This window comes from Macrotis lagotis, chromosome 4, assembly GCF_037893015.1.
Source record: "Macrotis lagotis isolate mMagLag1 chromosome 4, bilby.v1.9.chrom.fasta, whole genome shotgun sequence".
NCBI lineage: Eukaryota > Metazoa > Chordata > Mammalia > Peramelemorphia > Peramelidae > Macrotis > Macrotis lagotis.
Window position 1 is genome coordinate 94,583,545 of NC_133661.1, and position 15,530 is coordinate 94,599,074.

A 15,530-nucleotide genomic window follows, 5' to 3' on the forward strand; every position below is an offset into this window, starting at 1 on the left:
TCCAAGATCTTATGAGAAGCTTTGACTGCTTTCTTGCCTGTGCTTTGATTTGTGGGTGACCGCAGGCCCTCCCCTCTGCCCTGGAGCTGTGAGGAGAGTCCCTGATTGGCTATGATGGTATGGAAGCCTAAACTGCAACCTGGATTTGGGTCCTCCCTGAGGGAGAGCAGAGGGACCTCTGAAGTCTTCCTCCCCCCCCCCTTACTGTCTTTGGGCTGCACTCTGGACTTTCAGGCTGGCTTCCCCAATTCCCGCTGCAAGTTCTCACTGCAGGGCTGCTCTGAGGCTAGTGCTTGCTCTGCACCAGAGTGCAGCAGAGTTCTCTCATCACCCCTTCAAGCTGTTGCCAGTGATCCAAATGCCAGAAGGTCTGGAAACTGCCCCCTCCACCTTGGACCCAGGTACCCCTAGGTTTCTAGGTATTCAGCCTTGAGGCTGTCCTTGCAGAGGTTTTTTCCCAATCCCCGTGAAGCAGACCTTTCCCGCCAAACTTCTAAGTTGTCTTGGACTGGGAAATTGTATAATTCAGTCTTTCTGTGGGTTCTCCCCCTCCAAATTTTGGCTAGAGTCATATTTTGATGGATTTTGGATTTTGGGGGAATGAGTTTTTGGGAATTCCTCCCTTCATGTAGCCATCTTGGCTCCACCTCCAACAATGCTCATTTATCAAAAAAAATTATACGATTTTCATTCTGAGTTTTCACTTCTCTATCAGATTGCGATTAGTATGTCTAATCATTATACCTCTAGAATCATGATTTGTTGCTTTGCTTTGCTAATAAGAATTCAGCAAAATATTTTCCATCACATTTAATAAGATAATTTGTTCCCCAACAGATAGAAGACTAAATTTCAAAAAACAGTAACAATTTTTTTATATTCTTAGTTAGAATTTGTTTTGCTTTCTCTTGATCTATCTTTTCTCTAATTCTCTCCTCTTTTTCCTCTTATTTTCCTGTCAAGTGAAATGTATATAACTCTTTAGGTATATGTGTATAGTTTTCCTTTTTTGGGGAGATTAGTTCAGATGTAAGACTCAAGTATCGGTCACTTTCTCCCCTTCTCCCCTTATATAGACATCTCCTTGCTTGTCCTGATTATATAAGACAATTTTCCACAACCTTCTTTTCTGTTCCCCCTAGTGTATTCCACTCTTCTCATTTTTCCTTTTTTTAACCCTGACCTGAATTTGGGTCTGAGCAACAATAGAATGCTGCTAAATTCTGTCCCATTATCCATCTGGAAAACTGTTGGTTCATAGTAGCAGAATTTCATCTGGAAATCTTGAATTTGATGTCCTTTTTAAAAAATAAGATCATTAAGACATAACAGAACCACTTCTTGGGCCTTATCTAACTACATTCCTTCTATGACCCCTGAAAATGATAGGGCATAGAGAGGACTCATGAGTCATCTTACCATATTTGAATGTAAGCAGTTCATCTTTGGTTAGTCCTTTATCATAGTTCATCCCTATTTACCTTTTAATATTTCTTTCCACTCCAGTGTTTGAACTTCAAGACAACTTAGAACTTTGAACTTCATGTAATTCTATTCTTTACAACAGGAATGCTTGGGAATCTTCAGATCCATTTTCTCCCTGCAAGATTTTATTCAGTTTTTGTTGAGGAAGTTATTCTTGTAAACCTATATGCTTCACCTTCTGGGATATTGTATTCCAAGTTCTCTTCTTCACAGTGATGACTGCTTAATCACATGAGATCCTGATTGCGCCTCTGAAGTACTTGAATTTTCCCTTTTTGGGTCCTAGAGTATTTATTTCTTTGGTCTGGAAACTATGTTTCCAGGACTTTTCATTGTGGAAGTTACCAGTAAAGCTCTGGGAAGTATTCAATGAGGATTTATTGAAATAGAGTGTCTAGCTTTTTTTTGGTGATTATTAATCTTTTTTTTCCTTGATTTGTTTTCCAGATAAGCTGTTTTATCTATGTGATATTCATTTCTTTATTTTCAGTCTTTTGACTGTTTTAATATCTCTTGTTGTCTCATAGAGTAATTGTATTCAATTTCATCCATTCTCATTTTCAGGGAGTTTGTGGTTTAGGCAGGATTTTGCATGTTTTCTGATAGGCTATTAATTTCCTTTCTAACTCTTTCTTCCATAATTCTTATTTCTTTTCTAATTTTTAAAACTAAATTCATAATTCATTTAAAATATTTCTAAACTCTTTAAAATCTCTCACTTTATATCATCTTGTAATTCTGGTTGAATTTTTCTCAAATTATGTCTTGCTCTGAGATGCTGCTTATAGTCATTTTCTTTGAAATCATTCTCTTTTTCATGGTGTTTTGAGTATTCCTTCTTCCATAATAGTTCTTAATAATGGAATTTATTTTGGCTTATTTGTTTACTCATTCTTCCAGTCTATTTCCTGACTTCAGATGTGATTTTAGGGTTGTGTTTTATACTCTTCTGGAAGGAAAGTTTAGATTGGTCCTATTGCTTCTTATTTGGAATGAGGAAAATTATATAATTCTCAGATCTCAGGGAGAGGACAGAGACTTGTAGGCTTTCAGTGCTTTCAAAATGGCAAAGTCTGATTGGTGCCCCTCTGATCTGAAACTCCTTGACCTGGGTTTGGGTTTGAGCAACAACAGAATGCTGCTAAATTCTGTCCCATTATCCATCTGGAAAACTGTTGGTTCATAGTAGCAGAATTTTGTCTGGAAATCTTGCCTTTGGTGTTCTTTTATATAACAAGGTAGATGCTGTAAATAAGACCCTGATCTGTGACTGTGATCTGAACCACACTGCTACTACTGGTTTCTGAATTTCCTTCTTTTTTAAGTACATTACCAAGGGTTTCTTTATCTCCCCATGTGACAGTTCTACCCAGGAATTGTGACACCTAAGTAGTAGGTGACAAAGCTGATAGTCCCTGTTCCCATTGCAGTGACCCTGCACAGTGCATTCTTGACCCAACTCATTCATTATGTGACTTTTACTGGATTTCTCTATCAGAATTTATTCTGGTACATTTTCTAGATTTGTTTGAAGGAGTTTGAGGAGGTTAGCTCACCATACTGCTCTCTACCATCTTGCTCTTTTGGCTCCTGGTCTCCCATACTTTTCACCATGTATTATTTACACCTCTTCCATGGGTAGCACACACTTTACTTTAGCACAAGGGCTCATAAAAATTCTAGCAGGAAGAGATTTGAGAGTTAATCTAATTCTTTATTCTACAGATGAGGAAACTGAGACCAAGAGAGATTACATGATTTGCCTGAGGTCACACATAATATTACTAGTAGAAAGCTCAAGCCCTTTGACTCATTCTAAATCTACTTCCTTCTCAATACTTATCAGGAAGTAATAAACTAACTTAAGAATAGGAAAGAGGAAAAGGAAAGTCTTTGGAATCAGCTGGAGCAGAAGTTGGTTGAAAATATTAGCTTAGCTAAATAGAGTAATAGCTTAAATCTTAAAAACACCTAATGGTTACAAAGTGCTTCTATGTATACTGTCTCATTTGTCCCTCCCAAAAAAGCCCATGAGATATGTAGGGCAGATAGTAGGGGAAATACCTGTTTTATAGATTAAGGATTCAAGGTTCGGTGATATTAGGTGATGAGTGGTAAGTGAGAGACAAGTGGCTCCTAAATTACGGAGCTGGTTCTCTCAAATTCAGGTTTAGTGTTCTTTTTGCTATACTAAGTGGATAGAGTGCTGAGTCTTGAGTTAAGAAGACTCATCTTTCTGAGTTCAAATCTAGTCTCAGACTCTTACTAGCTATATGACCCTATTTCACCTAACTCTATTTGTCTCAATTTCCTCATTTGTCAAATGAATTGACAAAGGAAACAGCAAACCACTCTAGTATCTCCCAAATGAGCAAAAGCCCAAATGAGGTCATGAAGAGTCAAAAACAACTAAAAGAAAAATGACCTAATTACAATTTTATTTATGATTTTATCCTGACTCTCAGTATCATGTACAATTGAAAGTTAAACTTTTAGTTCCATTTTAGAAAAAAGAATGGTTATGCCAACATTTTGTTCTTCCAAAACATTGAGTATTTTTAAGTTGTTGGAGCCATATAGCATTGCAGGGAGTAAGGTCAGTATTTATATATTTATGGAAGCTTGAAATTTGTGAGCACCAGTAGTTTGGAAACATTGTGTATATTACCAGCACTACCAACTTAACTGTGTATCCTAAGGCAATATATAGAAATTATAGAATCTCAGAGCTTAAAGTGACCTCAAAAGTCACTTAATCCAACCCACATACATATAAAGAAATGTCCTCTATGTTGTCCCTGGTCAATGTTTATCCAATTTAAGGTTTAAGATTTAAGGGTGTTTACCTTTCTGATTTCAGTTTCTTGTTCTGTAACAGGGAAAGAGAGTAAGACCCTTTCCAGTTCTAAAAAATATATAATTCTTTTCATTTCTATATATTTGCAGCTATGGCTGCAAATTGACTTTTTTATAATTCAATCTCTTCCCAGGATGGGGGGGGAAGAAGTGTTACATTTAAATATGGTAATGTGACTCTAGATTCTAACAGGAACTTAGGATGTATAGGATCCCATTTGACCTAACACTAGATAGACTTAGAGAGACTTCCCAGAGATAATCATGGACTTGTTTTCTTTCTAAACTTTAAATTAATTTCTATTTAAAAAAAAGATTAACAAGCCCAATTTTTAATTAAATCCTATATTTTAAATTCTGTGAACAATATTATTTAAAACACACTTAATCATTGTATTTTGTTGTTTTGGATTAGCTGTTTAAAGACAAAAGACTTCTAGTTCCAATTAACTGCTGCCAAAAATTAATTTAAGTAGCCTAATTGACAACTTGCTGTAAGCTACATAAATTTTTGGCATTTAACTTGAGCAGTTCCTAAAAGAGTAGGATGTTTAACTTTATGCTCTGTTAGATACCAAGAAGAAACCAATCAGTCAACAAACACTGTTTGGTGTTCAAGATCCTGGGAGAGTGTCTTGTATCCTCTGAGATGCCCATTTTATATGCCATAAGTAATGTGTATCCTTATGTTTCTCTTCATTTATGTGGGATACAAATAACATCTGCAGAAGTAAAAATATTTTATATTTTATATTATGTATGGAAGGAAGTCCCTGTCCTCAAGGAACTTACAAAATATTTAGGAGTTAGCATGGGCAACCCATATGAACAGTGGACACTGGAAAAAGCATGAGGGTTGCTTCAAGAGGGATTTTTCACAAGATCCAAAGTAGGGAGGAAGCTTGGAAAGAGAGTAATTATCTGATACAGAGTATACCAGGCATAGCAGTAGAAATATAGATATAGATGCTATCAGATTTGGTCATTATAGGGCATTTTCAGATTAGGATATTATTCATGATTTGGGTAACCTAGGGTAACATCTTTTATTTAGTGTGGTTTGTACTCAAGTAGTAAATAAACCAGTCAAAAAGGGTATATTAAGCATCTACTATGTGCTAGACACAAGAGATAAAAATACAAAATAAAACAGTCCCTGTCCTCAAGGAGTTTACATAATAACTGATATGACTCACATAACAGAGAGCAGAACAAACTGGTAGAGTGAGGGACTAGGAAATTCTGCCACAGATATTGTTTAGCTTGTGGCCATGGGCAAATCACTTAAACACTCTGAACCTCAGTATCTTCATCTATAAAATAAAAATGACTTACCTCATAAAGACTGCTTCAAGGATTTGAAGAAATAAGATGTAAAACATTTTTCAAACCTTTATGTGTTCTGTAAATTGTTGTTCATCCTAACATTCTCAAAGAGGACTAATGACATCAAGAAGGTAATGACTTGACTTGCAAGTGAATTGGATTTAAGTGAGGTAAAACTGTGCAGTCATCAACTTCACTGTCTTCACCAAAGTCATCTGGGTCCAATAGTAAGACATACATAAGTTTGACTGGAGATGGCCCTGGATGAAGTGGGAGATCTTGGTCTTTTTAAGCTAAGATCTTTTCCCAGTCTCTGGTTGTCTGGAGCAATACCCATTCAGTGATTAAATGCTAGGTATTGTTCATTCTTCATTCTCAAAGAGAACTAATGACATCAGGAGTTTGATGTCTTGACTTGAAAATGAATGTTCTACAAATCTTTAGTTTTTAGATTCACATCTTCATTATCTCATTATAAATTTATAGTAACCATTTAAGGTAAGTCACAAATATTATCCCCCTTTTATAGATGAAGAACCCCCTTTAATAGATGAGAACAAATTATCCACCTAGTAATCACACAGAATATTAGAGTGGAAAGGAAATAAAATGACAGAGGCAAGAAGAGCTCAGGGAAGGGTTAATGAATAGTTGAAGCAGAGTTAAAAGGAATCTTAAAGTCTGTCTAGATTGCCCCAAACTTTGAAACTTATCTGTGATATCCCCGAAAATTGGTTACAAAGCCTCCATTGAAAGTCCTTTAGTGACTGGGAATTCCTAATGGTACAAAGATATGAAATGAGAGGATGACAGTACAAATCTTGACTCTACCATTTACTATGGTCTGGGTGGCCTTGGAAAAAGCATTAACATTCAGTTCCTTATCTATAAAATCATCTGTGAGGTAAGAAAGTCATATCAAATCATGGTTACCTCATGTTTAGTGAAGAGATCAAGACCTGGGGCAGATTAATAAATCCATCAACAAACATGTATTCATCATCTCTTATGTGCCTATGTTTGTCTCTGGGGACACACAATCAGATTTGAAAAGTGTCTGATCTCAAGAAACTTTGGCCCACCTGATAAAAGGAGAAATTAGAAACAGAAGCACTTTTTCTTTACCTGCCCAACTTACCAAGAGAGCCAGGAAGGAAATAAATTGCACCCGGTCTTTGTTTTCTTTTGAAACATATGTTCTTCGTTCCTGTGCTGGGTCTTGGATTCATCTTGTAGACAAAAATGGCACAATGGTGTCACACTGATGACATGATACTTCTGTGCGCAGTAAATGTAGCCTTCTCAGACAAGAAAGCATTGTGTCTCACCTGGAGATACTCCCCACATGGACTGCCCTGCTGAGGACAAGAGAAGGAATCAATATCTCCCTCAGAGCATTCACTGAATTGCCAAGACATTGTCAGTGTCAAATACAAACATCTCATTTTTACCTAAGAGAACACTGGAATTTTAGATAAACCTCATCTTACAGTGAGCCTGAGAAAGAAAAGCCCTATGGGAACAAGAAGGATGGGCATTTTATGGATCTGCTCCTGCAAAAGATTTCAGGGACTTTCATAGTATGATTTGTGGTAGCAGGAATTCCCTCCACTATTGCAGCTACCAACTACTCAACAACTTAGAGCTAGAGAGAGATCTCTGATTTGTCCAGGGTCCTACAATTTATGTCAGAGGTGGGATCTGAGCCTGGTGCTTTCTGATTCGAGAGCACTTTTATCTTCTATATCACACATTGCATCCCTTTCATCACCAATATAGAATAGTAATGCATTTTTGAGGGGGCTAGTTTTTAACATGAGGAAAATATTGATCTGGGTTTCTTTGGCTAATAAAATGGAACTCAATGACTCAAGTGACTCAAAGAGAAGCAAAACTGAAGAACTCATGGCTCAGGCTTTACAAACAAGTTTCATTGAATGCATAACATATTCAAATGGAAGTAACCTTTAGACATCATCTACTCAAATACATTCACTTTACAGATGAGGAAACTAAGGCACAGATAAAGACACTCAACCAAGGTTACATGATTAGCTAACAAGAGCTGAGCCTCAAGTCCAGGTCTCCTGGTCTCAGTTCTGCTGTGGATTTTTTTCCCACCACACAGGCCTATTCTGCCCAAAGTCATTAGTGATTCTGAGAAAGCAAGATAACAGGTGAAAAAGCAATCATACCAGAGGCAGTACCACAAGAAAACTTACCAATATGATGATTTTACAACAGAACATTGCCACATTTCAAAAGGTTTTGACTGGTTATAATATAATAATGATATTACAGAAGAATGGTGCTCCTTAAGGTTAATATTATACGATATAGAGTTATGTCATGCTGCTGCCTGTTTCTGGACTTTTGCAAAGTTAATCAATAGAATGGTGAGGGCAGAGGACTAAAATACATGGTCCCTAACTCATTTTTGCTGCTCACAAAGCCTTTATGCAGAGGATGATGTTCCTTAAGGAAGCACGATCTATTTCTAAACAGTTTATTGCAAGGAAATCTCTTGAATAAGTTACAATGGGGGGAAGGAGAAGTAGGTATTTCCCTTTCTTTCAGTTAAATTCAAACAAGACTTATTAAGCATTAGTTCCTACAATAATTACTATATATCAAATACTGTACTAAGAGCAGGAGCTACAAATAAGCAAAGGACTGCAAGAAGGGCAATTGATAGGAAATGAGAAATATGATGCCATGCACATGGTTCTTTCAAAAGGTGTAATTCTTGGTGAGTTGTAACCGGCCTGTTAGTACTTATACTAACCTCTAAAGATAAAGGGTTTCCCCAGATTTTCTGTTCTGTTATTGAACATGACACTATTCAATTCAATTCAATTCAATTGGATAAGTATTTATTATGTGTTGATTTTATGCAAAGCATTGATTATAACAAAAATCAAACCATTTCTGCTCCAAAAGAGTTAATAATTTTAAAAGTAAGTCACAGCTGGGATGTTGGAAATTCCCTGCAGTAAGAATTCATCCACAGAGCTCACTCACCAAAGAGCAGTGTAGGCACTGTGCTAATGTTGGAAATACAAAGGGCAAAAGACAGTCCCTGTCCTCAAGAAGCTCACAGTTTAACAGAAGTCAATATACAAATAACTATTTATGAACAAGTTAGATCCAAGATAAATTGGAAATAATCATCAGAAGAAAGGTGCTAGAATTAAAGTGAAATGAGTTAAGGCTTCTTGTAGAAAGTAATCTTTTGTTGAGAGTCAAAGGAAGCCAGGGAACCCCAGAGTCAGAGTTGAGAAGGTAGAAAATTTTAAGTATGGGACAGTCTTTGAAAACACAAGGAATTTCAAAACAGAGTGCTTTATGAGAGAAATAGCAAAGAAGTAAGTATCACTTAATTGTCTAGCATTTGGGATTATTAAAATATAAGAAATCTGGAAAGGTAGGAGGGGCTTTAAATGTCAAGCAGGATCTTATTTTTGATTTTGGAGGTTATGGGGAGCCACTGGATTTTATTAAGTGCATATGGATAGTTATGTGGTCATATCTGTGCTTTAGGAAGATCACTTTGACAATTGATTTCAGGATGGAATGGGATGGAATGCAGAGAGATGTGTCAGACTGACCAACAAGAAGACTATTGCAAAAGTCCAGGCATGAGATAATGAGGGTTTGTGGTAGCTGTGTGAATGCAAGAATAAATATATGAGCAATGTCTCAGAGATGGAAATCACAAGACTTGCCAACAAATTGGATTTGTATGGTAAATAAGAGTGAGAATTTGGGTGGAAAAAGGCCATTAGTCTTGAAAATTAGATCATTTATAATTTTGGAGAGAGTAGTTTCAGTTGGATGAAGAGGCTATAAGCCATACTGCAGAGGGTATTATTTTGGAAAACAGTGAATGGAGTAAAGTGAAGTAAAGGTATAAAAATATTTAATTCCAGAGTCAAAAAGGAGCCAGTGGAATGAATTGAGTGAAGTGAGAGAGAAGTGACATGGTCAGAGCTATGCTACAGAAAAATCAATTTGGCTGATCTTAGAGATGATCAGAGAGGGAAGAGATGTGAAGCAGGGAATTCAGAAAAGAAATGCTAACACTATGTACTGAGGAGGATGTGTGAGTGGAGAGAAAGAGATAGATGTAAGAGACATAGAACAGAGGTATCCAACTCAAATAGAAATGAGGCCACTAGATCATTTTTAAGGACCCATGCAGGTTCATAATGACTTAGAAGACTATATATTAATGTAAATTATGTTTTATTGTATTTTTAATTATTTTGTTAAATATTTCCCAGTTATATTTTAATCTGGGTCAAGATTCCTAAGAAGTGTGGTGGAAGTGTTTCCAGCCACCTGGGTCTTCCTTCCCACCTACTCACCCTGAATGTGTTTGACATCTCTGTTGTAAAAGTAGAAATTACAAGATTTGTCAACTATTTGGCATCTCTATTTTAAAATTATTAGTTGCAAGATTTGTCAACTCTTTGGATATATGGAATGAGGAAGAGTGATGAATTGAAGATGATACCAAACAGTGTGAAGGATGGTGGCAACCTCAAAAGAAATAGGGAAGTTTGGAAGGGTAGTGAGTTGAGAGAAAAAATGAATGGTGTGACTGTTTCACCCCAAATGAAAGGAATTGACTCTTATTGGTCACTTCTGTGGAGCCATGATCTTATTCAGGAGCCTGAGGTTGGGTTTGCTGAAGGTAATAGGCATTTTCCCTGTGTCACCTACACAATTGTTACTTTGAGTGTCTAGGCAGAAGCTAGCTTATTACTGTCCCATACATAATTCAGAAGGGGAAGCTTGGAAGCCTGAGAAGCAGAGAAGGGGAAGAGCAGTGGAGTGTTGAAGGATAAAGGTTTGTGTGCTATGGCTATTAGGGGAAGGTGGGATTCATAATTCCTTGGGATCAAGTCACAGCCCCATGGGATCATAGCATTCATTGCCCCCTCTTTGATCACTACTTTTCTAAGAAAAATAGCTAAACAGTGAGGATCTTTACTTTTATCCATTTCTCTTTTAAAGTGTGAAAGTTTGTTTAAATGGGGATCTGCAGTAAATATATTCAATGACTTCTTTATCTTTGCAATTTGGCATTGATTTTGACATAGTTAAAGGTCTAATTAAGCATATATAGCTTATTAAGAATAAGACCACACCTCAATAATTAGTTATTTCCTTCTTGTTAATGTATGATGGATTTCCTTCTTTGGTACTATTGTTTGGTATCTATTATTGTGAGTCTTTCTGACACTCACTTTTGCATTACAAAGAAGCATTGGAATAGGTTTGGTTTTTTTAAAGAAAGTTCCATATATATAATATATAGAGAGATATATAAAGAGAGATAATAATAAAATATGGATCAAATCTCTATTTAGGAAAAAGATTACACTGTAAGTATATGTGTGTTTGTGTCTATGTGTGTGTGTGTAAAGATTAAGAGACATTTAGGAATGAAGAGTGAGTTGACAAAACTATGGGGATTCCATTCACTGAGAATAACATTTATAGTTGTATGATAAGCCTAAGACATCATGGTTCCATTGGTATCATTTTCCATGTCAGTGAAACAGAGTATGCTGCTCATATAGATTATATTTCCTCCTGGTGATTACATATGAATTGCAAGATACTTGGCAAGGTTGGAACCAAACAATGTATGTATGTAATTCATAGGCCAAATACTGCCTTCCCTTGAAGCTTCCTTTTAGTTGTAGTTCTTGTTTGGTTACAATAGCTAAAATTTTATATTCCTTGAGCATTGGCTAGAAAGTCTTATTTCTACTTGGGTTTCTCAACACTGGTCCCTTATTCATATTAAGTTACACAATCTTCTTTGCTTTATGTTAACTCTATTACATATGTTTCTGAGTTTCAATTTAAAAAAATTAAACAAATATTTAGTGAGCAACTATTATGTGTAGGACCTATGATAGGCTCAGTGGAAAGATATGAAGATGAATGAAGCATGACTCCATTGCCCTTCTTTGGATGTCTTCATAATGATCTTAGGAATCTTATCATATTGCAAAGTCAAATCAGCCTTAGTACTCATAGATCAGGACTCTCTTCCCACCTAGAGGGTTGAGTGAAGAGTTTCTTCTCAAATCTTCATTTAAGTGGTGCCACCCAGGATATCTCTTGATTTCTCATCTGAGTATTCTTTGAACTTCTCCATCATACCCCCTACTCCCCAGATAACTACCCCCACAACCACTCTTTTTCAGAATCCTTTTGTGTATTGTCTTCTCCCATCAGATTATAAACTATTTTAGGGTAAAGACTCCTTTTCATTTTTGTATCCTGAGCACTTAGCACAGTGATTGACAGATGGTAACTACTTAATAAATTTTTATTCATAGATTGACTGACCTTGACTGTTAAAAGAACTCACCCTTTAGGAGAGAAAAGAAATCAAGCATAGAAATGCCATAATCAAAATAGGATGTGAAATAAATAAGAAAAGAAAGCATAAGTAAAGACTATAGGAGTTAAGATGAGGAAGATACTCATAGGAAGACATGAAAGAAGAGCTAATTGTCTTTGGTGGGATGGGGCAGTGGAGGAGGAGAGAAACCCAGATAGAAGCATGAAATAAACAATGGGACAGGGAGTGGAAAGAATAGGGAACCTTTTTTTCTGTCAAGTGCCATTTGAATATTTATAACACCGTTTGTGGGTTACATTTGGTCAAACATTTAATTAATTCATCCCTTAAAAGTTGCTAAATTTGTTGAATTTTGAGTCCCACCTGCAGTTGTCTTGGCAATGCCACATCAATATAACCCCTGAGTCAGGGTTCCTTGCTCCTGGATTAGAATACAGACTAGAAGAAGAGGAGTAGTGTGTGATGGGGTGGAAAAGGTAATTCTCAGTCAGGATTGTGAAAATCCTTGGCTAGACTAAATAGTTTGGACTTTTTATATATGTTTGGACAGTGAAATGCCTTGATCAAAAATGTGAACTTTTTTCTCTCCCTTATAATGCCTGTCATTATATAGTCATATCAGTCATAGCTGATTCTCCCTGACCCCATTTGTGGTTTTCTTGCTTTGCCATTTCCTTCTCCAACTTATTATACAGAAAGGGAAACCGAGACAAGGGGAATTAAGTGACATGCACAGTATCACACAGTTAATAAATGTCTGAGTCTGGATTTGAACTATCTTTCTGATTCCTATCTACTACATCATCAAATCCCTATAAACCTGGACAAAATTAAAACTAGGTGCTAGCTACCATTATTACAGGTGATTATAACTCATATTTATATAGTACTTCAAGGTTTATAAAGACTTTCCTTATAACAACCTTGTGGGGTAAAGAATTCAAGTCTAGTTACCTCCATTTTACTGATGAGATAATTGAATTTCAAAAATATTTAGCCACTTGACTTTTGGCAAACAGCTAATAAATATTAGAACTGGGATTTGAACCTTCCTCTTCTAACTCTAGGACCCATACTATTCACTTGCCTTGCTAACCCCTCATATACCCTGCATGGATAGGCATATTTTTCTTTCTGAAATAATGTTATTCTGCCATACAATTTCCCCAGAATTCTCCATTTTGGTATTTTATATCTCAATGAAGTCACAGTTTCCTCAGACTATTAGAAAAGAGTTCAGCTGAGACTCAACCATATGGAGGCAAAAAGAAATTACTGGAAAAAAGAAAGTTATTGAAGAAAGTCATTGGCAAGGCACCACCCCAACAGGTCCAACAGGTTCCCTGATATCATTACAGACTCAGCTAGAGAAGTATGCCTCTCTAAGGAACGGCTAGTATGTCCAGTTTCCTTTAGGGACCTTCCAAGCCAAACCTTTTGCAGAAAAACCCACTATCCATAAAACACAGTTTGAGTAATATCAAAGTGCACAGTGACCCTTGGCTCTCTTCTTCTGAACAAATTGTTTAAAGACCAAGATGTGTTGGGGAGATATCAGGCAGTGGAGAATTAGCAGCAGGTGCTATTTATAGAGCCAATGAGTTCTGTGGAGTTACCTCTGCCCATTGAAAGCCATTAATCTTCTCCAGTGAAAGAAAAAAAAGAGAAGTAATAAACTTAATAATGATTTAGAGTGAAGGAGGAAGAGAAAAGCATTAAAGGCTAATACTAGGATGGATCCACGCCAGGAGATTAATTTCTCCCTGTAGAAAAAAATGCCCCAAACGAAGCACCAGAGAAAATGTGTCCCCTAACAACATACATACACCATGACCAGTTAGCAAATACAAGAAAAAGAAATTGTCAAATAACTTCAAATTTTTAGAAGATAAGTATATATCCTTCTAAGTGAAGTATATACACATATATAAATATGTTTGCATGTTGTTTACTTTTAAAGAACTCAACATTCATATAAAATTTTATAAATCACTTTCCAAAAAACAGTCACATGAGATACAAATAACTATACAAATATTTTCTCCATTTTACAGGTGAGGCTATTGAGACTCAGAAAGGGCAAATCACATGCCCAAGGTTGTATAAGTGATAAACCAGGATTCAAATTTAGTCTTCTGATTTCCAGGCCAGTTATCACTTCAGAATGTTGCTGCTTCTTAAGCAAAAAGAATATGAAATCTGATATTCATAAAATATCCCATCGTATTTGCACTTTTGTGCAATTTTTGGTGTTGTCTCATAAAATAACTTAGTAGCAGTGACTTTTAGCAGTTCTCATAGCAATACTAATACCTGAATGTATACAGATAGGTTATTTGTTTGCACATTATAATGTTGAACATAAAATCTTAAACCTGGAAAGAACCTTTAAGATAATATATATATATATATATATATATATATATATATATGTAAAAGCTTTCATTTTAAGTAGAAACATAGAGAATCTGAGGAGTTCAGTGACTTATCCAAGATGATTCAACTAGTAAGTGACTATTGCCTGGCTCCAACATAGTGCTCTTCTCACAATGCCAAAACCAACCCACTTCTATTCTACAAGATTTTCGAGGAATGGTTTCTATGTTCATATGTAAAATAGATGGTGCCAAGTACGTGTCAGTAATGAAGGCTTTGGAAATAACCATTGTGATAAGGGATTCACATAAAGAATTTTCTCTTTTTTCTAAAAAAAGTCTTCATGGATGGTGAATATAAATAATGGGAAAGAGAAATAGAGAGCAACATAAAGAATAACAATTCCAGTTATGATATGCAAAGGTACATATGCCTGTGTTCTTCCAAAGGAAGTGACATTTGAAGTTTATAAAACCTCTAGAGTGCACCAGTTAGTGGGAAGTATTTTCACTGCAAACAATTCTGTCTTTTTTAATGTTAAGTATCCTTTATTCCTGGACACCACCCAGAGACAATAGAAAGAAAGAGAGACCTGGGCATCCAGGCAGAAAACAGGCCTTGTACCGCAGCCAAAATGAATTTAGAATTCTTGTGCAATACAATGTTAAGGCAAGAGTGTTGAGTAGAAATGTGTAATGAACTCCAAGTGGCTGCTTTTCAAATCTCAAGAGCTGAAAGTGACTTGATGTTGAATGCTGCCGTTGCTTCCACTCCTCGAGCATTCAAGTGACTATGTCACCAAAGAATAACAATGAGAAAGACACAAAGACCACCACTTCAGCAGAGCGTTCAGTGATGGAGACTGGCCAAGTAGATTAGGGTCAATCGCACCATTACACCAATAACTTTATTTGTGACAAATTCTTTTAAAAATGATCTTCACAAAGGCTCCAGGTGAAATAGAAAAAAAATGACTTTAATGAGTCTTAATAAATTTCACATTGTGTTTGTAAAAGTGATTTTGATATTTTAATAGTATGCATTTTCTACAGATATTGCTCTAGGAAAGAAGATAATATAGTAATTATTAATGAAATTTTCC

General features: G+C 36.1%; 1 long non-coding RNA gene across 1 annotated transcript in view; it reads right to left on the bottom strand.

Annotated features, from left to right (window-relative positions):
• The window catches only part of LOC141519961 (uncharacterized), a 107,945-nt gene that overhangs the window by 84,159 nt on the left and 8,256 nt on the right, over positions 1 to 15,530 (bottom strand). Inside the window, exon 2 of the long non-coding RNA XR_012477487.1 lies at positions 6,806 to 7,022. This is a non-coding gene — a long non-coding RNA (uncharacterized LOC141519961). The remainder of the gene's footprint in view (positions 1 to 6,805; positions 7,023 to 15,530) is intronic.